The sequence below is a fragment of the Calypte anna genome, chromosome 4B (assembly GCF_003957555.1).
Source record: "Calypte anna isolate BGI_N300 chromosome 4B, bCalAnn1_v1.p, whole genome shotgun sequence".
In the NCBI taxonomy this organism is placed as follows: Eukaryota; Metazoa; Chordata; class Aves; order Apodiformes; family Trochilidae; genus Calypte; species Calypte anna.
In genome coordinates, this window is record NC_044249.1 from 19,157,890 (window position 1) to 19,184,145 (window position 26,256).

General features: G+C 37.9%; 1 long non-coding RNA gene across 1 annotated transcript in view; it reads left to right on the forward strand.

Moving 5' to 3' along the window:
• The first annotated feature begins 4,168 nt into the window (after positions 1–4,168).
• Positions 4,169–26,256, forward strand: part of LOC115598342 — a 47,722-nt gene continuing 25,634 nt past the window's right edge. The window contains exon 1 of the long non-coding RNA XR_003987583.1: positions 4,169–4,244. This is a non-coding gene — a long non-coding RNA (uncharacterized LOC115598342). The remainder of the gene's footprint in view (positions 4,245–26,256) is intronic.

Below are 26,256 nucleotides of genomic sequence, written 5' to 3' on the forward strand. Positions count from 1 at the left end.
GAGGATGTTTTTTGTAAACAAACCTTAGTAGATCAAGTCAATCTCTACTTTGGCCTTTTCTCACACAAATGTTGTGGGTTTTTTTGACAGAAACAGATCTGAGTTGAAAAAAGACTCCTTTCTAGCTGATTATAAAGGAAAGATCTTGGGTAGTTTTTTCTGTTCTGTTCTGTTTCTGTGTCTTTCCAAAACAATCCCAGAATTTGAGATGTCTGCATTGTTGTGGTTGTTTTTCTTTGTTATCATTAGCAAGGAAAAGCTTTCTCCTATTTATGTTTAATTTTGGAGAGTCACATACCTAAACTCTCTGCTTTAGACTCACCATGTGAACAACAGAGAAAACCAGACAGAACCAGAGTTTAATTCAGCTCAACTCAAATCAGTCATTCTCTACCACTGCCTGCCTTCACCCACACTAAAAGGACCATGAGTTCTACGGCTTTTAATTCAAATTAGTCTTTGATTTTATGTTGAAGTTGGTTGTATTTTATCTGGAGACATAATAATACAGGAAGTCCTGACAGCTTACAGAATTTCTGGCAGAGCCAGACAAGCTGCCTCCACCCTGTGTCAGACCCATTCTATTTTTTACTGACATTGAGCAAACTTCATTTTCAGTCACCTGCTCACATCACATGCGGGAGTAGCTGGAAGAGAAATATAACTTTTTAAGGCTGTATTTATATCAAGACACAAGCTGGATGCCCTTCTGATTAGGCTCCAATTAATTCCTGGCAATAGAGCCCAAACTTAGCTGTCCCAGGCAGATGTAGTTAAAAATTGGCTTTTGTTATCTCTCAGCAGCAGCAGTCATGGATTCAGCAGATGAGACCACAGGGCTCAACTCCTCCTCCTCTCCTATTCTATGACAAGGAAGGAGCTATACAGCCTGATTATCACTGCATATCCATCCCAGTACAGATAGATGAACTGGAAAACACATGTTGCTTGGCAATTGGTGCAAATGGGAGGCTGAGCTTGTTTCTTGGTAATTAGTTGGGCATGATGGTTATTGAAATATTCAGAAAGTCATGGGTTGTGTTCCTCCACCCTTTATTTTTCACAGATTTTTTGGCAGAAGCATCATTTGATTAAACATTTGCTCAGGGTGACTATTCTCCAAAAGGATTTCTATGAAAATGTCTAGAGTCTCAATCACAAAATGTCCATTGGTTTGTTGGCCAGTAAAAATCAGTGACAACAGACTTAGAAGATACCAATAAACAGTGAAAGAAAACATGAAAAAACTCCCAGTGCAACAGATAAAAAACCTCTATTCCAATTTATCATCCCAGTTATTAACTGAATATTTATTAAAAAAACCATACCTCACAAGACCTTTAGGATCAGTTCAGAAAGGAATCAAATAAAATGTATCAATTTAAATATAAATTACATACCCATGGTAGAGATATTTCTTGTTTACAGTGCTGAATTAAAACAAGACCATGGCTTGAGCTGATTATACTCATTTGTGCTGTGTTATTCTCTATTTTAAATGTGGACTAAGCAGAGTATGGATAATACAGGGGTGGTGTGGTCAAAGCAGTTGTATTTATATTCTCTCTTATCTCTATTGAGGTGAATGAAACCAAACCATGTGAACAACTGCACGGTTTGACCTGGAGGATATAAAAGAATTTTGAAAAAAGTAAAAATAATGTAAAGCAAGACTACCAGCTCTGAGATAAAAATCCTGATTATCTGGTGTCTTTTAAAGGCCATAAACTTAAGACATCTGGGCAGCTTGAAGCCACTTTCTGGGAGTTTATACACTGCTATGTCCTTACAGAAGCATGATGGGTGACTATAATGTAAAAGGGGGAGAAAGGAAAGCTTTTTCTTGACAGAAACATGTCTGAACTCAGGGGGGGAGGCTTACCTTTGTTGGGAAGGTGAACACAAAGTGAAAGCACACTTTAAAAAACTAGAAATAGATGTAAGGTTAAAGTAAAACAAAAACCCCACAAAGGCAAACTGAAGTTTCAAACGGCAGCTTCAGCAGCTGCTGACAATAGATACGAACCAGGCTGAGGGCAGAGTCCCAAGTGAGCAGTTGCCTCACTTTATTAGATGTGTTCTTGTTCTGTTTGACTAGTGGTAAAGTGACTTTTCAAACAGTGCTGTTCTCAGTGGTGATACAAGTAAACAGCCCTGACTTACTGCTGGTGTGCTCTGTAGGAACTGCATCTGCTTGGCACTGCTGAACCTCACTAGGGCACAAAGTGTGCAGACTGAGCCTGTTTGTGGTTACTGAACCACTGATATATTTATCCACTCTTTTTATCTATTCATTTATACATCACCAATTTTAAGGAAGGATTTGAAGCAGGATAATGAAATTATTCTTCTATTTCCTTCTATTGTTGATTCCAGGAAGCTCCTCTTAAGCATGAGTGGGCAGCTGGGCTGGTTTTTCAGAAGGGGGTGGCATTCACTGTGAATGACCAATATGAGCAAGCTCTTTGGAAAATGTGGTTACTTATTTTGCTGTTCTAAAAGTAAACACTTTTCAAAATCTATTTTGATTGTAAATGTTAAAAACTCGTTAATGAATACGAGTGTTTGTGGGGAGGAAGAAGAAATAGTGCAGGGTGTTTTCTATGCTTGTTCACAGGGCTGAATTTCAGTCCAAAGAGCATCTAAGGATGGCTTTAATAAATTTGATTGTGATTACTATGTTTCTGGTTCTTAATAGAACACTATGCCTGGAATAAACAGAAAACCAATTGGCTAGATTTAGTTGATGCATAATCAACCATTCACCCACCCATCTACCCGTGCATGCATTTCATGAGAGACATTGAAATTTCCCTTGGAAGTAATAAACAAAAATACATCCTGCAATTAATTCAGGGATTGCAAGATAATGGCTTAATTTTGCTGGGTACACTAAATCAACTCTATGCTTTATTCAGTGCATTGCAAGGAGCTGGCTGGCAAGAACTTCATCTGCAATTAACTTGTAATGCAAATGAAGATAATGCTTTTATGGTATGAATTGTCCTCTGCTGTTAAACCTGAAAGTCAATGGGCTAGTGGAATAGCTGGTTCATTGTAAAATACAATAGCTGTATTCCATTTGTCACATGGAATCAAAGCCTAGTAAAAGCTCTGACTTCCAGCATTCTCTGCTATGTTTTACTTCATGTAAGAAAAATCACCTGTCTTTGTTTCAGGCAAAAGTCATTCTTTTGAGCTTTCCCCAAGAAATGTCACTGTACTTCAGGTAACAATTTCTCTACATAAAAATTACATGAACAGAGTTTAAAAATTAATTTTTTCTTGTAAAAAATGTGATGACAGCACTGCACTTGCCAAAATAGGTTCAAAACATGGACTTTCCTCAGGATTCTTTTGGTTTCTTTTCAAGCTACATTTCCTGGGTTGTTATAGGATGTTCAGAATATTGTGGGATGCAAGTTTGGGTTGTTGTTTTTTTTTTATATCACTTTATATTCTATTTTTTTTTTCACTGCTATCAAGATTCAGTGTTGAATTACATCAGGTTTCCTGTTATGGCAATTCTTTTTGGTTTCAGACCTTTCAGAAAAACTACCTGGATGTGAGGTTAGTCCTGGTGCTGAATCCACACTCCAAATGACTATTCATATACTTCAAATAAGAACAGAAAATTGCTAAAAAAATCTTATTTGCTTGCTTTCTGCTTTTCTTTCCCATCACTGAAATATTGGCGATTATTTGATAACAGATAGAAGAGTGTATTACTATCTCAGATGCCATAAATTAACAGATGTACTCCAGAAGTCCCTGGATCTTCCATAAGCCCTCTGACATATCTATGAGCCCCTTCTGTATATTTAGATACCCTGCAGTTTATCAGCTGTCCAGAGTTCCCTGTGTTTGCACAGCTGACTATTATTGATGATGGAAAAAAACAACATCACACACATATAAAACAACCCCATCTTTTTGTTCAAGTTCTGTGTATTTAACTCAAAGATATGGAGCTATTGAAATCTGGTGCTTGACCTCATATGCAAATAATCCCTGGGATGATGAGGGGCTACTGGGATTTTTCCCAGTGTGAATAGTTAGACACAGCCTTCAAAAAAGAGGTCCTGGTTCTTAAATATGATCAAAAAGTTGCATAAGCAACACAGAAAGGTTTTCTATTACCTTTAGGGAAAGTGTTGGGAAAGTAGGTCAGCCAAGCAAATTGCAGGGGATAGAGGAAAGGATCCCTGTTATCAACACAGACAAGCTTTGGAGCTCCTTACAAGGTAGGACACTCGAGCCTTTGAAGTGTTTGTAACTATTTCTGTTTTCCAGTCTTTAAATAGACAGATGGAATGGGCCTTATTTTCAGGAGGCATAAATTGGCTTGCTTTGATTTAATCTAGTTTACACCAGCTTTGACCTCCAGGGTGCATGGAAAGTGTGAGCACAGTGGATTTATCTGTGGGTAGCAGAGCAGTCAGCTCAGCAGCAGAGAGGGGACTGACTGGCAGGTGATTTCTTTCTCTTTCATTGACTTGCTGAGAGGGTTAGTTCCAGGGGCACACAAAACAGACAGCTGTGTGCTGCAATGGGCAGATGGAGGAGGGAAGAATAAGGTTTTTCCTGGGTGTTTTGCCTCCAGGATAAAGCCTGGGGAAGAGGGACAGTTTTGTGACCCTGTGAACAAGTGATATGATGACAGCTATAGCCCTTTGCAAAACACTAGTTACCCTTTCTCCCTCAGTCATAGCCATTTCCCTCAGTTATCCCCGAGTACAGACCTAGGCTGTTATCTCTGTGGCAGGAAAATTTTGGCTGAGCTGAGCTGAATCAGTTTTACCTGGGCTGGAGCTGGAAGCTGTGCTGCCTATAATGAGCTTTCTTCAGGCTGCTCACCCTTTCTGCAAAACCAGATGATTTTGCTCAGCTCCTCAAAGTTGTACTTGAGTTGCCCAGCTAGGATAATCTGGGGTTTGGGTCCTTCCAAGGCTGTAACACTGGGAGGGTCATACACACCAGTTCTACAAAGTGCTTCAAAATCTGCAGGGGGCTACAGAAATCTGTAGGTTGAAAAGGTTTAAATCTCAAGCTCAGAAGTTTTGGGGAGTTCTAGTGCAATAATTTTTCAGCAAAACTATTTTGCAAAAAGTGCATTTTTTTTTCCCTAGGAGAGTGTATTTTGGCAGTTTTTCCAGTGATATCTGTTGTCTGAGAATGGGAACAAAAATACTTGACTAAGTAATATCAAGTATTTAGGTGAATATTAACATTCCAGTGCTGTACAGAAGGGATAAAAAAGCCAAATTAGCTGATGAAAGCCTGTGGTTACAATATTGTCTGAATCTAACACTGTCACTCAGTGGGACAGATATAATGTGCACTCAGTGACATTTTCTGATGCTCACAAGGAACACTGCCCTTCCGAGTGCTCTGCCTAGATTTTAAACAGCTGTGTTAACTGATGCATGGACTGACAGCCCACCTGATCTTTTCCAGTTTCAAAGAAAGACAGGATAAAGTTCTCAGAAAGTTCTCAGCAACCTGCTTTTGTTGACCCTGTCTTGAGCAAGGCTGACTTTTAGACTGGATGATCTCCAGAGGTCCTGCTGAGCCTTAACTTGCCCTTGATTTTCTGGAAATCAGTCTCACAACTATTTACTCTCTAGGAAACTGTGTTGCACTCTCATGTAAGTACAAATCTTTTTTGGCTGAAAGTAAGCGAAAAAACCACAATAACCTCAGAAAGAATCATAATTATTTTGCCAAAAGATTCTTAAAAGATCTTTTTAATACTTGATTAGGATGCATAAAAGCCTTTGGATTTGGAGGAGCCAGATTTCTCAATGAGGAAGTTTTTTCCTTCTGTTTTTACAAGTCCTTTTTAAGCTATAGGTGGGACTTAAAGGGAAACATGAAAAGTCCTGTTTGCTTTTTTTCCTGAATATGTCAGCATTTTAGATGGACAATTTGCTCTTTTACTAGCAGTTAATATAAAAGCTTCCAGTTCCAAGTATATTGTGGCCTATCAGTAATCACGAAGTGCAAAAAAGCTGTTATGGAGAACAGATAAATGGGCAAGTGCTTTAAGTCAAAGAAAACATATTTTTTTGTAGCTCCTTCTAGGGAGAAGTTGCAGGTAGAACATCTGTTTCACTTAGTGTGATTGAGTGCTGGAGCTGATGGATTGCTCTAATGTAGTCCTTATTAACAACTTGCAGAGACCAGCAAAGTTTGCAACCTTCTAACAGGAAAACATTCTGAAAACTCAGGAGAATACCACAGGCAGCAAAAATGTCATTTGAAATAAATGGGAAGCTCCTTACTTAGAAAAAAAAAAAAAAGAAGTAAAAAAAAAAATAAATCAGAAGTCAGATTGTTGTGTTTGGTTGAACTGCAGCTTCAAGGTAAGCTGAAAAGCATCCAAGATCCAGATCCTTTACTAATGGGAGTACAGGACAGAACCACTGAGACAACTGTACACAGGACATATTCAGTCAACCACTGGAATGTGTAAAAATGCTGAAAATTTTCAAAGTAATCCCTTGGTTTTTAGAGTAATTGGGAAGATTCCAAAAATATTCTTTTATTCTCCTTTTGTTTTTCTCTTCCCCTAAGTATTCTGTCAGGAGTAATAGCTCTAAAAACTGTTCTCTGGTAGGAATTACACAGCTTTCAGCCAAATTCAGTGTCTGTTGGCACAGCCTAAGCCTGCAGTCAGTTAATGTGCTTTTACTCAACATTCCCACACTGCTGGGTGGTCCTCAGATCATTTCAGCCTCTAGGGCCTCCAGTACAGTCAGTACCAATCCTTTAAAATCTTTCTGGCCTGAAAGCTGAGGGGCTGCCCCACTGCTCAGTTCAGATGCTTTTTATCTTCACAGCAGCAGCAGTTCCATTCCCTTCTCTGCAGCTTTTTTTTCCGATTGTGATTCTGAGTGAGCAGCTGGGGAATTTGGCTTATTATAGGTTTCCATGAACTGTCCTTCTTTTAGCAATGATCTGCTTAGGAGTGCTCTGGAGATATTTTTCAGCAAGTCAAACAGCAAATTATATAATATTGCACCAGATATTTATCTGAGGGATGGAGCATCTCTCCTACAGAGCCAGGCTGAGAGTTGGGTTTCTTCAGCCTGGAGAAGAGAAGGCTTCAGGGAAACCTCAGGGAACCTTCCAGGGCTTCAGGAAAGGTGGGGAGGGACTTTGGACAAGGGCACGGAGTGACAGGATGATGGTTTCAGCTGAAAGAGAGGGGAAACCCCCTGTGCTGGGCTGAGCCTACAGGCTTGGCACTATATATTAATTTTATTATTTTTATTTTAGATTGTATAATTTCTAATAGAAGCCCTTCTTGTGGTCTCTAGCAATTTAATACAGGTAGCTCTGGTAGTGCCTCGGTCCAGTGCTGAGAGCTTCCTGTACACACAGGGTTCAGACAAAATAGTCTGTAGTCAAATAGACAGCAAGGGACAAGACCTGCATCTCATGCTTCAAACTGCTCTACAAACAAATCAGATGAGGTTTGGGATGAAGGTCAATATTTAAAAACACACCATTATTTGAAAAATCATTTCAGATTACTAGATTAGAGGTTGAGTTTAATTTGTGTAGCCAATGGAAGACAAGGGAATGATATTGCCAGTACTCCACATGCCACATTTAACTCCTTTAGATATATAGCTGGGTGGATAAAAAAACACATTTTTGTCTAAAATCTCTTACAAGGTTCAGGCTGACAATCTTCTTTATAACAAAATTTCTCAACAACTCTGCTTGTCCTCCAGTCTTATCCTGTCCTCATTTTTGCAGTTCTATTCCAAGATTCTAATAATTCCAACATGTAGCATGTAGCTCATCACATACAATGGATTATTTTCTCTGTAATGAGTGTAAATATCATTTCTTTAATATAAATTAGGGAAATATAGTAATATAGACACATCAAGGTCCTATTAGCAACAAATGTTTTCCATCTCTTTTGGCAAGCAGTATATTCCCCTCTACCCAAATGGATATGTATAGTCTGCAAAAATTGGATAAAACAGCTTAGAAAAGAAAATGTTTTTGTTTTGCTCTCTAAACCTTTTCAGTTCTAACAGTCTCAGGAAACATTCATTGCATATTTAGACAAACTGAACATGGTTGAAATAAATTAGTATAAAACACCTTCTCAGGAATCATCAGGTAGATGTGAAAAGCTGAACCCAAGGCAAAGGTGGCAAGCTAAATCAGGATGTGAATGTTAATCATTCAACAGCTCAAAGACAGATATCAGTGCTGAGACACAGCTTCTCAGCTGGTATAAATCAGCAGAGACCTGTCAGAGCTGTGCTGATTTATGTCAGCTGGGGATCCAGGTTCATGTTGCTCCTGAAGCAGGAGACAAGATGCCTGTTCAAGTCTGTTCCTATCACAAATGGAGGCATTTTAAAGAGCAAGAGGAAAACTGAGCACCAATTCCCATTTACACTCAATGGCAATTTAATATCTAATCCTCATTAACAGCTTTGAGAAATCTCTGTGTAAAGCTACTTCACATTACCACTTCTGTTTCCAAGGATGGATATCTTTCTTGTAATGTGGGTCTAGTTAAATGATCTCCAGATTTTTCTTGGGATAAATAAATTCTAATTACATGTGTAATAAACCACTGCCTTTAAATACTCTTCTTTTTAAATATTATATTTATGCTGTATTACATTAATTAGATTACATCATTATGCTATATTTATCATATTTACGCTATATTTATTATGCTACACTGTATTATACTACACTCTATTATATTAATTATATTGTTTTGTCCTATGAAATATAAAGGAAGAAGCTTCATATTTTTATTTAGAGAGTGGCAGTAGGTTTAGTAACAGAACTAAAGTAACTACCAGTTCTTATGAACAGTGATGGCAGTGAGAAATGCAACTTTTTAATTTGATTCAACCCATGAACACTGCAGTGAAATTCACCATTCCTAACTGTAAATTAACCTTTCACATAAGCAACAGGGCATTATGGATACATCAGCTAAAAAAAGAACCCCAAAATAATTTTACATTATAAAAGAAATGTTAATGTGAAAAATGTTAATGTGCCTGAGAAAAATAGTTGCTGTTCCCATTTATTCTTATGCTCAGTTGTTTTCTAATAATAACCAAGAGGTAGCCATATATTTGAGCTTGGGTAAGCTGTGCTTTAAGGCACGTCGATGAATACACCTCTGGAGGAAGCAATTCCCCTTCAAAGATTTGTGCTGTGCTCTTTTCCACCAGGCAGTTGGATTGCTTTTCATTGGGATTGTAATCCTTTCAATTGGATTTTAACCTATCATCCCTAACTGATGATGTAGTGGGAGAAAACCCAAGAAAGTCAATGAAACTGTTCCAGAAGGAAACGACAAAATCTTAGCCTAGAAAATTTTGTCTGGCAAGGAAAAGCAGATACAGCAAATGTGAAGAAGATAAAGTTGATCATCTCTTCAGAATTTGTGTGAGGCAGCCAGATGTGACTGGGTAATGTGGAAGCTGTGGTGAAGGGCAGTGTTGGAAGGAAAACCTCTAGGTCTTGTTTAATTATCTTTCCTAATCAGGGCTAACATCAAAGCTAGGGCAGGTTTATAAGGACCTTGCCCTATCAAGTTCTTAAAAATCTACCAGGACTGAGATGGTCCATACCTCTGGGCTTGATTCCATATTTTGGCAGCAGCACAGTGAATACATTTTCTTTTTATCTTCCAGAATATTTCTTTTTATAGCTTGTATCCATTGCCTCCTTTCCCAGAGCATCTCTGGGGTGAGCCTGCTTTTACTTTCACAAGGGCAGAATGTTGGCTCAGACACAACCCTCCATCCACCTGATGCCAGGTGGTTTCAGTCAGAACTGTGTCACTTGACCTGTCACTCCCCAACCTGGACTGATTTACTGGCTTGTGCTGTCTTGGGTGTGGGATTTCATGTTTGTCTTGTTTTTAGATATATTCATAAATTTATAATGTGAAGGGATGGGTCACCAAGCAATTATTTCTTGTAATGTATATGAACTACTAAATTCCAGACAGGTTGTTCAGCATGACTTTCTAACAGAGTAATTGAATAATCAGGAGAGAAAGAATGCACTTGCTGAGTTTTTATTGCTATTTGTGTGGCTGGATGAGAACACAAACTTTAAGCTTTCAGTCATTGACATTACAATTAGAGGCAATATCACAGTCATAGAACTCCAGGCTTTTGGGGAAGGGATTTTCTGTTTGTCCAGTTGCTGGAGCAGTGGGACTCAAAGCTTACCAGAACAATGGAAGTAAATACATGGTTATTCTTATCTTTGCTGGCATTGATGTTGCATCACTAAGAGAAGGGAGAAGTTTTTAAAAATTCTTTAAGTTAGAGAAGAGTAGATTTAGACTGGATTTTAGGAAAATTTTTTTTAACATGAGGGTAGTGGAAAAATGGAACAGCTTGCCCAGGGAGGTGGTTGAGGCCTCATCCCTGGAGATATTTCAAGGTGAGGACTGAGGAGGCTCTGAGCAACCTGATCTAGTCCCTGCTTACTACAGGGGGTTGGAATAGATGACCTTCAGAGGTCTCTTCCATCCCAAATCATTCTATATTTACATGGTTCTATGATTCTGTGATTCTGTGAATCTATTACAAGCTGCTGCCACTCATTCCACCTGCTGAAAGCTATTTGTTTGGTCAGACCTCAGACCAAGGCAGGGAGCTTAATGAAGCCAGAAGAATTTTTCTTTGTGTGTGGTATGAAACATCATACAAATACTTTTAAAACAATGCATTTTAATATAGAAAGTGGTACCCAGAAAAAGGATTCCCATCATCCTGGAAATTTCTTTTCCTTTCCTCTTCCTCAAAGTAAGAGTGGAAAGTCCAATATCATATTGTAATAACAGTGTTTTTTCAGCCATTATGCAATCTGGAATATGATGTTGAGTCCTGCATTTACTTCAGTGGTATGAAAACTTGTCTTTCTTACAGTATTTTTTTATTTTACTCAGATGAACTTCTCACTATATGATGTGGTATCAGTATAGAACCATTGAAGTAACCAGTCCTAGAGTCCATGTGTACAATGAATCATACAAACCAAATTCAATTCAGAAGTAAAAATCCCAACATTATGTAGATCTTCTTACTCAAATATCCTTCTAAAATTTTCAATTGGTCTTGTTTTCTGTGGAGATTGTAGCTCACTTTTTCCAAACTGAAAATTACAATATTATTTTAAGATATAGATCAATGCTTTATTGCTTTTTAAAAAGCCACCACAGAATTTTGTTTTACTTTATTCCTTAAGAAAATATTGGAAAAATTATTTTTAAAGATATTCTACTGATTTGTACTTGCTATTTTTAGCCTGGTTCATTCCCCTTTCCCTTCCTTACAATTGTAGAGACTAAAAAGCTCTGGGGATTTGCATGAATTTGCTATTGTTGTATACTCCATAACTTCAAAATATTTCTCTACTATCCAAAGGTAAATAAATCAGTTGTGTAAAATAAATAAAAGCTATGAAACATCCAGATGGAGCTTTCAAACCATCAAAAAAGTAATCAGCATTTTGCTTAGCAACCACACTTTAATTATGCTAGTTAATCTTGGAGGTGGAAACAGAAGTAGAAGATCTGATGCTTTGCTAAAATTGATTGACTTCATAAAATGTCCTTGAATAAAAGGACAGAAATAATCTGACCTTTGGAAACTAGTACACAAAGTATGCTTAAAAAGATTTTGCCATCTTATACGTGTTTGATCACTTGTAAGTGTGTTGTCATCAAGGTGTTAGAATTTTCTTATTGGCTGGATAATCTCTTGAAAGGAAACAATTTTGGGGAAGGGAATAAAAAAGTTGCTGCTACTTGAGGTGAAGAAAAGGCATGATTTCTAACACATGAGCAAAACAACATTGTGGTGAAAACATCAAGCTGTTAACCAACCACTCTTCCTAGCAGAAGTATTATTTCTAGTAATGTAGATTGACGTGGTGATAACCATGACTGCCAGAACAAATCTGGGCTGGCATTCATCAGATCACATACAAACCAATGGAATCACCCCTTGTTGTGCTGCAAATACTGGGAACAAAGAGGCACCTCCAGAGAACATCTCATCCCCAAAAGGTGTTTACCAGAGGTCAGCTGAACCTCCTATCCCTGTGCCTTCTTTATTTACGTAGGATGGAAATGAGGGAGGAGATCCATCTGATAGAATGAGGATAACTACATCAGTACTAAATCACTGTGATTTGTCTCAATCTGAAATATTCTTGAGGAATCTCTAATTAACTATCTCTATTACTTTCCATTGACTTAATGAACTTTGTTTGACTCCACTGTTCAGCTATAGCTACCACAGCCTTGGTGTTTCAGATGTAGTCAACCCTACTGCTCATTTGGTCAGATTGGACTAAAGCTTTGATACAAAAAAGTAAATTTTATTGCAGTCTTTAGTCTTTTTTTTCCTATGAGAAAGATTGCCATAGACAATGAAATGAAAAGCAAGTTAGCACATTAAATCATCCTCTAATATTGATTCCCCAGAATCTGAAAGAATAAAAACCACAAAAAACTTCTGTCATCATGTATGGTGACATGATAATGTGATTCTTCTTCATGTTTCCATGGAAAATAAATATGGTAAGTATTGGTCCGTTACTGAATTCCTGAAAACATCAGTAAGAAGGTATCACTGGAAACAGTGAAGAAGTATTGCACTAATCTGAAGTTGTTAAAATCAGTTTCAGCACCTTAATGTAGAGACACTTTTATAAAGAATGAGGTGTTACAGTTTTATCATGAGGGCTTCCTTGTGATAAATCTGTGTTCCAGTCCAGACTCTGTGTATGCATGATTGGGGTATTAAAGAGTCCTTGTCCCTGAGTGATCAGAGAGGAAGGAGTCAAACAGTCAAATAATAACAATATTATTCTAAAGTTGAGAAAACTTGCTTGTTTAATTTTCAAAAATCCTATTTCTATGCATCCAACTGAAAGAACCTATATGATACCAAGATCATCTTCAACTGCAACCATCTGTTAGGAGCTCATAATCTTACTGCAGCTAAGTGTGATGAAAGCCAATTTAACAATTAATGCAGATGTCTCTTTAGAGGATTCATTTATATATATATATCTTCAATGCTAATTGCCAACAAGATTATGATGCAAAAATCTCAACTGGGCTGAATTTTACCCTGTTCTTATGAATTTTAAACCAGGACCTGTGCAAATGATAGATCTGCATGACATCCATAGAGGCATGTTAGGGGTCTAAGAAAAATAATCATAATTTTTCCATCCCTTGCTGAAACTTAACAGCGTGCCAGATGGCAGCCACCATTTCAGAGACATATGCTTGAAAGGCAAAGCATCTATCCAGTCATCCTGAGGCAATTGCCCTCACAAATGTGATTCCAGTGATAACAGTACTGGATTTGGACCATGCAGCAAAATTAAACCCATGGTCTCACAGGCTTTTAAAAACTACTTGGCCTGACAACAGAATCACTCTGTGCTAGCAACTTATTTCTTTTTCTATTTTTTTTTCCTCATCTAAAGTGTTCCCAAAGTAGATGGGCATTGTTTCTTCTTTTTTAAAGATGCAATTGGTAGCATAGTAAGCAAAGATACAGACATCTGGACTAGCTCTGTGCCAAAATTCTTGATGCCCTTTCTAAAACACTGCTTATCCTTCACATCTGCTGGAGGGGAAAAAGTAACACAAAGCAAACCAAAGCAATACCCTCTGTGCACACATGCTCACAAAATCTTGCATCCACAGGAACTGCTGCTCCTGCTCTCCTTTGTAGGCTTGAACCAAGGCAGTGAAAAGGGTCACCTGAATTTACCTGTGGTTACATTTAGACACAATTCATTTCTCCCTTCCAAACTTCTCGCATAACACACAAAGGATAAGCTGGAGAGACCTGAAAACAAAAGTGGCAGGTAAAAGTATGACAGGGGCCTTGCTTTGTGTTCTTCAGTCAGTGGGCATCCCCTGTGCAATGGAAAACCTGTGGTAGTGAAGAGTGCCCTTGAGAAACAAACCTGGATAGGAGTTGTGGGCATCTGTGTCTTCTGAATTGTTGCAGACACAATATAGTTTCTCCAGGTGTAGAAACAGGTTTTGATCCTTCAGTACTTATGCTGTGTTCTCAGTTCATGCCTTGTAACATAATTTTTGTTTCCCCTGAAGTCTCTCTCTGGATGTGTCCATGATGCTGTGGTCATTACAGGCTCCAACTTTCCCTTGGATTAATGTCTGACTTAGCTCTAGCAAAGGCAAGTTCAGAGGGTAGAAACTATCCCCATATCTCTTACAGATTTACCAGGAACTTTAGAGAATGACTTCACTCATTCAAAATAAGCCAGAAAGGAAATAAAACCTTGAGAGAGGTACTGAATAGAAGAATGGGAAAACATAATATGCAGAGCTTTCCTTTTATAGATTCTTTAGTCAGAGATGATTCTTTCTCTGGGATCACCTCTGCCTTCCCTTTTTGACTTCAGTAGCTCCATGCATTTTTTGTAGTGCCCAAAAAGTTAGCTGATCTTATTTTAGCTACTTCTTCCAAGTACTTCTTCCTGCTTTTCAGGTTAAGTGTATCTAATTTTCTTGAATTAAATAGGGGCACATAGGTGCTCTTTTGTCTGGCCAATTTCTTGAGTAATCCATTGGTTTTAGGAAAGGAAGCGAGAAATTACAAAACATAGACAGAGCCAGCTGAAAACAATTGTTTATACTGTTATTCATATCACATTGTCTTATTTTCATTATATACAGCAGTCCTCACAGTCAAATCAGATGAATCTGTTACACATTGGTATTTTCTGTAGTAAAACTTTGTTCACTATGGCTTTAAAAGGAAAAGGAGGCATTCAAAAAAGTAAAAGCAGATGTTCCTGACTCCAACAGATATTCCCAGTACAGGTACTTAATATTTTTGATGCACCCATCTGTGTGGCCTTACCTCAGGTGATTTGTGACTCTAAAAGATGTGACATTTGCAGCTTAATGATATTATATATCAGCCATCAGTATATCAATCACTGCTGCCAGATGCAAATGTAGCCTGTCACCAAAAGACATCCCTTTTCCCAAAGCAGTTTTATGTCAAGATGAGAGTAGTGTGTTCCTGTCTGAGCTCACACAGACCCTCTCCACTGAAGTCCATGGAATTATACAGAAATTAAACTAGGTTACATATGGTAAAACCTTTTTTCATCCTTTTGTAAAACCATACAGTGATCTCAGAGATGCAACTGCAGTGCTACACTGCGAAGTCATCCCCATGTGTTACTGCTGGAACTCAATGGACTTTCCTTAACATGGAATTTTTTCCATGGACTGTTCTTACAACTGAGGAGCATTAGCTACAGGGACCAAATATGGGAGCACAATAATTAAAATGACATCCACGGAGAAGTCCCTAGAACACCATCTAAAAGATATTAAGATGCCCCCTGAGTTCACTTTAACCCTGGGTATCCAGACTCCTGGGGCAGCTGGCTGACTGTCCCGGAAATCTGAGAATTACCTCCTAGATTCCTGCATCTTTGGACAGCCCCATGGCCAAATAAGGAATCTCAGCCTCCTGTATTTCTTCCTGCGTTCACTAGAACTGTTAATATCCAAGGATTCAAAAATAAGATATCAGACAAGGCTCCTAAGGTTTTCTGATCCCAGATGTTTTTCTCTTCAGGTGGAATTTCCCATAGTTTATTTATTAATGTAATATTTCAGAATGCAACACATTTCCAACATGTCTACTGTCAGGTTGCAGGTAGTTAGAAAACTTTTTTTTTTCCCTCCATATAGCAGCACTGCCAATCATTGTCAAATTCTACACACTGAGCTTTTGAGTTCCTATTATTATTACCTGATGGTTATTTGATGGCAGTCATGTCCCAGTAAGTAGCTTGGGCCCGAGTCATGCCAACACAACATTTTCCAGGAGTTAATTTTCCCAGTCCACCTCAGATCATGGTTGAACTTCCTGCCTGAATGACAGCTTTTTACTTTGTTAGTATGTCTTTTTTGGTGCTTATCAAACATCCAGACTCTTTCAGACCTTCCTGCTGCCTATTTTCAGATGCTCACCTGAAGCACCTGAGGCTCCGATGCTCAAACTGCAGAATCCACGACAGTTTCTGGGTGCATCATGGCATCAGATAATCTAATTCCTTCCCTTGTCCCAGATCTTGATTTCTGCATTATGAAAATCAGGTCACAAGGGCAGGATGGGTCTTCAGAATCCATAACTCAGTACACTGACCTGGAAAAAAGGGATTCAAGACAATTCAGCCACAAATGTGCATCAACCATACAGCATAGAGGACTTCAAACCTCTCTATGCTCCCTTGGCATCCAGTGGACAGATATCAGCTGCCCCAGCTGGTAATTTACTCAGCCAACAGCTGAGGGATTCCTTGGAGAAGGAACATAGGGAGAGTAGATGTATAAAGGGAGGAAATTTCAATAGGTGTCTGAATTAATGGTGGATGAATACCAATGCTTTGTGGAATGCTAAACCATAGAGCAGATTCATGACAGCGTCAGTGGGTATAATCCTGCTGCAGTGTTTTATCAAGCATGGCCACAGTTAGTCCCATTAACTTTTGTGAGGGTCTTTACAGTAGCCTGTGGGATACCACTCCAGAGAAATGTGGTGCTTTTTCATCATTTCTCCTAGAGTTTTAAAGCTTTCTAGTCTTGCAGCTCTGAAATATTTATAGATGCTTATAATTACTGAAATGCCTTCTTGGGAAACATTCAAGCTGCTGTTTTAAAAATGTGTAAGTTTGGCTTGCTTTAACAGCTATTTCTGACTTCAGATGGAAAATATCCTTTCCTTTCACTGCTTACTCACTCCCTCAATTTTTGGGTTGGGTGTGAGAAGCGGAAGAGACAGAGCCCAAACATTTCTCAATTTGTCTTTAATAATACTTATACTGCAGCAGTGATTATGGCTCTCTTGTTACCAGCAAGAGATGGCCAGAAGGATTTGTTGACAAAGACTGTAATCACTGCAAAATTGTTTTTTTTGTTGTTGTTGGATTTTGCTGTATATCAAGTTCTCTTCAGAGACACAACTGGATATCTTTCTTTTTGCCTCTGACCTTTCTGGGTCCATTAGTCTGAAATATTCTGTCAGCTGAAACTTTATGGAAGAGAATGGTGGGGACAGAGAAAGCTGAAATAATTATTGATTGGATATTTTCAGATAAGTGGCAATTCTTGTGTTGCATCTGAGCTTCACTTTTGCTACAGGTGACATATCAGTACAATCTATTAGTAACCATATCAATAGCAATTTTCTGAAAATAATTATGATTATGACAGTATCAATAATATCACATTGTACTTAGCAAATTTACAGCTTTCAGTATTTTATTAAAAGGTCACTGTTATTATTATCCTTGAGGCTTTTGTAAGGGATGGTAAAACTAGGGAGTATAAAAGAACTTAATTTGTTCAAGGTCACTCCATAGAGCAATGGAAACACTATGAATTGAAATCAGTTTCCTGAGTCCCAAGCCAGCTCTTTAGTGTATGGCAGCAATGCTTCAGTGTATGGCAACAAAGGACAGCAGGCACTTAGGAGCAGAAAATACCACAGCATTAAATGAAAAGCACCACATTAAACATTTTTGCTTTATATATTTTTTTGTTCATTCCCTTTTATAAATTCCAGAAATTCACATTTCTTTACAAGACATAAAGGAGAAAGGCATTATGCCCAGTGACTGTTACCATTAATAAATATTTTGGACATTATTTTTTCCTAAATAAAACAAGCTGGGATATGTTAGCAGGTAGGATGTATAATGAAGAATAGAGTGTAATTACTAGTGATGTTGCTGTGTTCAGGTGAAGTAAAGATGTAGGAGGCTATATATAGGTTGGCTAGAAGACCTACACACTGACCTCTTGTTGCCTTTGTCATAACATGCCACCATCTTTTCCTCCATGAGAGCCAGGTAACACCTAACATCACAACCCATTCATCACTAAAGGGTCAGCAGTTGCCAGTCATTGAATTTCATAGAATCATTTCATAGAATGGTTTGGGTTGGAAGGAACCTTAAAGAACATCCAGTTCCAACCCCCACTAGACCAGGTTGCTCCAAGCCCCATCCAACCTGGCCTTGAAGAATTCCTGGTATGGGACCAGACACAGCTACTCTGGACAACCTGTGCCATTGTCTCAACACCCACACACTAAGGAGTTTCTTCCTAATATCTTATCCAAATCTGCCATCTTCAGATTTAAAGCCATTATCCTTTGTCCTATCACTGTGTCCTTCGAAAAAACAGTCCCTCCCCAGCTTTCCTGTAGCCCCTTCAGGCACTGGAAGGTGCTCTAAGATCTCCCCAAAGCCTTTTCTTCTTGGTAGGAGAGGTGCTAAAAGTATTTCCTATCCTAACTTTGTGCATGGGCTTTCTCAGTATCACTTCTGAGCTAGTGGGCGGATCCAAAAACCTGAGCCAAGAGAGAATCCAAGCAGGTGGGAAGATCTCCTTTTGCTGTTGGGCTCAGAAGTTAAGCAAACACCAATTTGTGTGCAGTGTTCTTTGTCCAGCAGCAATCCCAGCTTACCAATTATTAACATTACTTTTGATTAGTTCAGCAACTCTCAAAGGGTAAATGCTGCATTAATAATGAGCTGTAGGCATTAGCAGGACGTGTGAAGGTCTTACTGCACTGACTGTGGGTATTCCCACTGAGAATATTTGTGGAAAAGTGGTATAAATAAGGAAGCTATTAAAATGCTCTAGATTTTCAATGACTACAAGAATCTGGGGCACTTAAATTTTTTAAGAGTTTTTCTTTTTTCTTTTTTTTTTCTTTTTTAGGATGTGGAAATTAAATGGCTTTAAAGCAGCTAAAAAAGCCAAAGAAAAAGGTTTTCTATTTTCTATTTTAATAATATAGTTTTTTGTTAGGATGCTTGGTAAGGTAACACAGGGGATCATATTTTCCACTGACAGAAGTTTTTCAAGATGCACTCTTTTTTCTGAGACAGCTATTCCTGTTTACACCCATGTTTCATAAAGGACTGCAGATCACTTTCAAATAGAAGGATTAATTAATTCTTCATTGTGGGAAATGTGCAGAGCCAGATTGCATGAATAATTGAACTGTGTAGCCTAAAACTCAGAAAGGGATACACTGGATGAAGCTGAAAAGCCTACATGCATGTGTGTGTGATGTGAAATATTCTGTCCAATTGAAGATGATTGTTGAAATTGTAAAACAAAAAAGATGTTATTTAAAAGCAACTTCTTTGATTTAAGGTATTCAACAAACAAGAACAACAACAAAAAAATGAACACACCCAGGAAGGAAGGGAAGAAGGGAAGAAGGGAAGAAGGGAGGAAGGGAGGAAGGGAGGAAGGGAGAGAGGGAGGGAGGGAGGGAGGGAGGGAGGGAGGAAGGAAGGAAGGAAGGAAGGAAGGAAGGAAGGAAGGAAGGAAGGAAGGAAGGAAGGAAGGAAGGAAGGAAGGAAGGAAGGAAGGAAGGAAGGAAGGAAGGAAGGAAGGAAGGAAGGAAGGAAGGAAGGAAGGAAGGAAGGAAGGAAGGAAGGAAGGAAGGAAGGAAGGAAGGAAGGAAGGAAGGAAGGAAGGAAGGAAGGAAGGAAGGAAGGAAGGAAGGAAGGAAGGAAGGAAGGAAAAAAGAAAAAGAAAGGATTGAAAAGACCAGTTACCATCATTGCTTTTGGATACTCACCTTAAGAATTCAATAAATATTCATCTTTACTGAATGGGAATCTTCCCAGTTATCTCAAGAGACTCATTTCAGGTCTTTGCAAGGAGAGGATAAAATCAGACGTGTTAAAAGATTTTTGTAGCAGTACAAAGTCTTGGTTAGTGGATGAGGCAAAATATATCTGGATTTTTAGTAATCATGACAACAGTTCACAGAGAAATGGTGTTTAGGGATACAACTTAACATAATACCAGATGAAGACCTATTAAAATGTGTTTTCCAAATTATTAAAAAAGGGAGGAATTATTTTCTTTTATTTTCTTCTCCCTCTCCCTCTCTCTTTATGTTGTCTGCCATGGAAAACCAGACCTGAAAATATTTGCCTTCCAAATTAATTTCATCTGTATTTCCTTCTATCAAAATTGTGCTCTTGTTTCTATTTTGACATGAACTTAATAAGAATAAGGTTTTCTGAGAAAATTGAAAAGTGTAGCTAGAAATGAAATATTTGATTCTTTTCAGCTGGCCAAAATCTAAATAAAATTTTCAGTGCAAAACAATTGAACCAGCCTTTCAGCACTTTGAAGAATGATTGCCAGGGAAAGAAGCAATTATATAAAAAGATTAGACCTGGTTTTCCACTTTATAATAAGCAGAGTAATTTAATCTAATTCATAGGTTTTATTCTTATTCAATTTAGGATTAAATTAGGTTCTACGTTTCACCAATATATATCTGAATTAAATAATAAGGTTTAAACTTTCTTACGTACTAGATTTCCTATCATATGAGTTAATGCAGAACACAAGTCAAGGACTAAGAAATGAGCTAATACTTTTAAGGTGAAAAGGCTGATTTCTTTCTTACTGTTCAGTGTCTGTAAGTCACAACTTTGAACTATAACAGTAGGATAATAGTTTGGTATCTGTGGAGATCACGTTTGGTTTGCCCTGCTGAAGCAGCTCTTCTTTGAAACATAAACGATAATGTGGTGATTAAATATAGAATAAATATTTTTAAAAGTATGAAAGACAGGATAAGCAACTTAAAGATCAGCATATTGCTAGAAAATTAACTCATAAAATGTATTAATATCACTTATATTAGCAGAGCCAAATATCTTTTATTTTCGTTAGTCATGATCTGCTTTGAAGTGATAGATGTAGAGAAATGAATGAATCAGTGACAGTACAAAGTAATCTGTTATAATAAAACTGCTATAAGAATACAATATACTTAATTCTTTACGTGAGTCAGTGCAGACTTTGTGCTCTAAAGAAAATAAAGCTTATGTGCTTGGTGCCCCTCAACTGGGCAAGAGACTAAATCTGCAAGTAGCAGATCAGAGCCTTGCAGCACTGCTTCTGTTGGGGTGGTTAGTTTTGCAAAACACAGGTCTGTCACTGAAACTGAACCCTAAACCTTGAAACTTATTTTCCAAGACAGGTTTTAAGTCAATTTCTTTTGTTGTTGCCACTCATGAGAGTGATTTTTAAATCAGTTGAAGAAACTAATAGCTCAAACCAACATATTTTTATAGATGAGGATATTCAAAACTTTGTAACTTCCCAGATTCTAATTTATTGCTCTCCATTTTTAAACACCAAAATATCTTTGAATATCTTTTTTTTCTAAAGCCCTGGTCTTTGTGCCCATTACAAACAACCCTGTAAATTATAATAGCAAGTAGCTGAACATTGCAGTCGTTAATGGATTTTATCCCTGTGAGACAGAGAAATGCTCTCCCAGCCTTGGAAGCCTGAGAATGGCACATGGAATAGATTTAGAGGCTTTTCAAGAGACACAGAGAACCTGGGGTGAAGCCAAGAAGTGGACTCATGCTCCTCAAATGCAATCCATTGCTTTTTCTGCTCACTCCTCTGTTCCTGGAAAGGGCCAGAGTGGGAGCAGACAGGATGATGGTTTCAGAACACTTTTGTCTCATTATTGCCTGATTCCTTCCCTAATTACTTTACTCCTTGTGCTAATATGCAACAGATTGTCTTGAGCATGGCATGGTCCACTAGAATCTCACTTCACTGCAACTTTACTACTTGGAAATTGTGATTTTAATGCTTCATTTGTCTTTGATGTTACTTCATAAGTGACAGTTTTGAGACTCTAGACAGAATAGCCTAATGTTTTTGCAGTCCTCAGTGTATCACATAGGCACAGTGCACTAAACACTTAGAGCTGCTGCTCATGCCTTTTTTATGATCTCTGCAATGGGACATGAAGGCTAAATATACAGATATCCATCTGGGCTAGGATTCAGGCACTGAACTGGGACTCCTTGTGGGAATAAAGTAGCTCTAGGGAGGCAAGACAATTGAAAAAATAGAAAAGAAGCTAAAAAAAAATTTTTTTTTCATTCTTTGGGAAAGCTCATGTCATGGATTTCAGTTCTTGACTTAGTGATACTTTCTGTATTTTCAGCAGGAATCTAAGAGTGTGTAAATAGATTCATCCTGCTGGGATAAGCTCCTAGACTGTTTAAAAACACATGGAAAAGTTCTCATCAACATCCTTTGAATCATAGGAACGTCCAGTAATCAAAATTAATATGACAAAAATAGAATTTAAAAAAAATGCTTCAGTTCTGAATATTAAAAGCATTTTAAAGTCCTTACACATGTTTTGTGATTATTTTTGTGTCTGTTTAAGCAAAACAGGGTTTGTGGGTTTAAGCACATGTAGGATCCTGCAGGCACCTCATGGCCTGTGCCAAATATCACAAGTTTGAGAAAGAGGCTTATGTCAGATTTTGCAGCTCCCCACTCCTGCTAGTGATCCTTCAGCTGAAATCACATCAGTGTTGTGACATCTCACTTAGGGGAACATCACTAGAGAGAATTATGACCTCCAGTAAGGGAAAAGCAGCAGGAATAGCTGAGATGTTCAGGAACAAGTCTCATGTTTGTGTAAAAACATTTGTGCTACCAGATTAGAGAGCACATAAAAGGAGAAAAAGGCAGAAAGTGGAACATGGCTGGAACTTTTTCTGGTGGATTGCTTTCCAAGGTTTTCAGGAAGCATCTGGCACAGAGATTCCAATTGCAGTGACATTTTACTTCCCAAAATATAGCAGAGGAAAAATTAAAATGGGATCATGGCACATAAGTCTGAATTAATCTTTCTCTCTCCTTTATCTTCCCATAACTTCCATCTGTGACCTCTATCACAACAAAGGCTGAGATTTTGGGCAAATGTACAGTGATGTAAACTGATATAGTTCTTCAGCAAAGCTTCATTAATTTGTAGTGCTGGCAATATGACCTTACTAACATTGTTGGAATTATGTTTGATGCCTACTACAGATTTAGAAAATGGCTTTCAAAGACATGACTGATTATGCTACATTTTCCTCTTTGAAAGAAAGTGGATATTTCTCTCTGGAACTTTTAATCCCCTATGACATTTCAAGTGTAAGTAGTATAATCATAATCATAATCAAACTCAAAGGATCAAGAAATGAAAAAGAGTAATTACAGATTAGAAGAAAAATTACCACAGTCTTAAAGGGATGACAGAGGTTTAATTGCTATGTGAAAAATGTTTCATTTTTGCCAAAAAAAAGAGGAATCTGAATGTGTACTTTGTGTAGCCTTGTTGTCTTTGGGATGTGAGCACGTGAGAGAACAGAACAGACTCTGGGTTTCTGAGCAGAGTAGAACCTGAACTTTCCTGTTGTGAGGGAAGGGCTGGGTAGAGGTGGGAAAGGGAGGGATGAGCCTCCCACCTCCTCTTGCTGTGGGAAGGTATCAGAAAAGCATGGAAAATGGCCCATAACACTGCCACCAGGAAAGCAGGAAGGGAGCTGTGGTCATGTTGTTGTATCTGGTGGTCTCCTCTGTCTAAAGCTAGTAATGGCTTTATCCATACAAAGGTTATAGACAGAAAGTGGAATCCTTTCAGCCAGGAAATCTACGGATTTACGACTTTCTCAGAGTTATGAAGAAGAATTTATTCCACAGAAAGGTTAAATTTCACAGGTCCTCACAGCAATTTCATAGCATGTTAGTAATATTTGAAGACTATCTCTAGTGTTTTGTAAAGCTTACCCTGCATTTCTTGGTCCATGGAGTATGTCTACAGAAACCCATGAATGCCACGAGGGGCAATTTTAACACCCCTGCACTCACTCACCAGGGTTCAGCCCTTGTCATTGCCACTGGTGTGATTTTAGCTCTTGCTGGCCCCAGCCCTCAATCCCCAGGTACATCTTAGAGGCTAGGAAAAGCCAGCAGATTTTCCCACAAGGCAGTTTTTTTCCATCACCACTCTCTTCTGGGGAAATAAGGAAGTTTAGCACTTTTAAGAATAAGTGGTGCTGTACCACATCGACCTCAGAGAGAAGAATGTGCCCTGATCAGTTTCCTAGACAGAATCAGGCACTCTGTCAGGTGCAGCCTTTTAAGCATTCTCTCCATCCTTTCTCAGAGCTTGATAGATTTGGTATCTTTCAAGCTAGATGTTAGATCAGCATGGATCTCCTGTACACATAACTCCTATGTAGAGGCAGAACTGGGGCTGAGTGCTGTGTTTACTCAATTTCTGACTATTTTCTAGTACAGATACGTAGCCAAGCAGCTCCCTGCAGGTGACTTTCAACATAACCAAAAATGCACTTTCCAAAAACCATTCGTCACTTTTGATTGTAGCTTCAAGATGTCAGGGAATTTGCTGTGTAATTGAAGAAGCTGGTAGAGGTTAAAATTTCAGTAGCTTTGTATTAATTCTGCTAAAATCAGTAATAAAAAGTGCAAATCTGCTCAGTTGCCATGACTTCGAGCTTTATTTTGCCCACACATTTCAGAATTCCAGTCTTGCTGTCATCTCCACTGGAGTGCTACTTTCTTTGGGTACTGTGCTGTCACTATGCTATTTTTTCTTAACTGTTGGCTTTCTGATTGCTGATGAAGTGAACAGGATGGGGTATGACACACACTGTAAAACTGAAATGAGAGCACAGGGAAAAAGTACTTATTATTTGACTCAGAATGAACTTGGCAATGGCAACTTCTTCCTATCTGGCCAAGAAAACCCAACAGGTAAGTTCAGGTGCTTGCTTATTTTATATACTTACTCTTTGACAATTTATTTTAAAGTATTTCCCAACCTTTGCTTTTCATAACTTAATGTGGGATACAAAAATATGATTCTTCCATCCATGTATTTCATAAGCTTTAGAGCTTGCTGCACTGATGAGCTGGTCTTGGGAACATGTAATTTCATGAATATATCATCTGCTTCAAGCATAACCTGCAGAATTCAATTGCTGATGATCTTCTTATGGAAGAAAATTTCTGGTTTTAAAAATTTAAAGTTTTAAGTGTTTATTTGGATATTGTGTATTAACTATTGACTTACACTGCATTTGGGATTCTGTTGCAAATATACCCCCAAATCCCTATTTTTAGTAGCATTTTAGGCCTTAAAGTGGACTTTTAAAATCTAATTTAATTCTTAATGTCTTTAAATATGGTCATAAAAATCCCGATGTTTCTTCTTCACAAACTTTGGGCAGTTGGTTATAAGAAGGAAAGTAAAGAACATTTAACCAAAACAAAAATCTGAGAAGCTGAATTTCAGAGTAAGTTCAAACAATATTTCAGTGTATTTAAGATTTCAGACATGTCCTTTATGACAGGAATCAGAAAATTACTGATGTGTCCTTAGCTATAATAACTGATTTAACAAAATAAGGGATAAAAATTATAAACAAGTGCTGCTCTGTTTCCAAATATGAACAAGTATCAGTGCAATATTCTCTGAAAATTTATAAAAAGCTCAAACCAGCAGTCCATGTTCTACTAAAAAAACTAATCCATCTGCATTTTTTTTTTCTTTTCTGTATTAGTAAGCTCTAGATTAATGATAATTCTTAAATTAGAGTTCTCAGACTTTCATTACAGATACAATTAATTTTTAGCTCTCTGTTTAAGCTTTTGAAAATGAACCTCTGAACATATCAGTGATGTGAAGTTGTAACTGCAGAGAGCTGATGAAAGTATTGGTGGTGTTTCTAATTCTCTTTGAGTATTAAGACTTTAAGTATTAGACTGGGTTTTATTCCCACAAAACTTGTCACTCCATCTTAAAAATGTTGCTTTATGCTTGGAACTGGAGTAACAGAAAAAAAGACCAGAAAATACTTTTAGAACATCCAGACAAGTCAGCCAGCATCCTACTGAAGGTGAAAGTAAAATTAACTCTGGAAATCTTTAGTATCTTGTTTTCCTCAAGGAAAAACAAAATTAGAAACAATTAGATCAAGTACTTGACAATTACTGTTGGATGAAGATTACTGAATGCAGTGACTACTCCAAGCAGTGAGTTGAAGTGGTAAGACTGGGAACATCTTAGGTGTTGTAGCCAAATTGTACAGAAACTGCCTTGATACACTATAAAAAACATCCAGAATATATCTGTATAAATAGTTTTTCTTCAAGAATAATTCACATAAGAAAACAATTCATGCCATATCTGTCTCATTTAAAACATAAACCAGAAAATCCATGGATGATTGGCAGGGAAATATCAACAGCACAAGGGGGGGGAAGATCAACTTTATACACCAGCT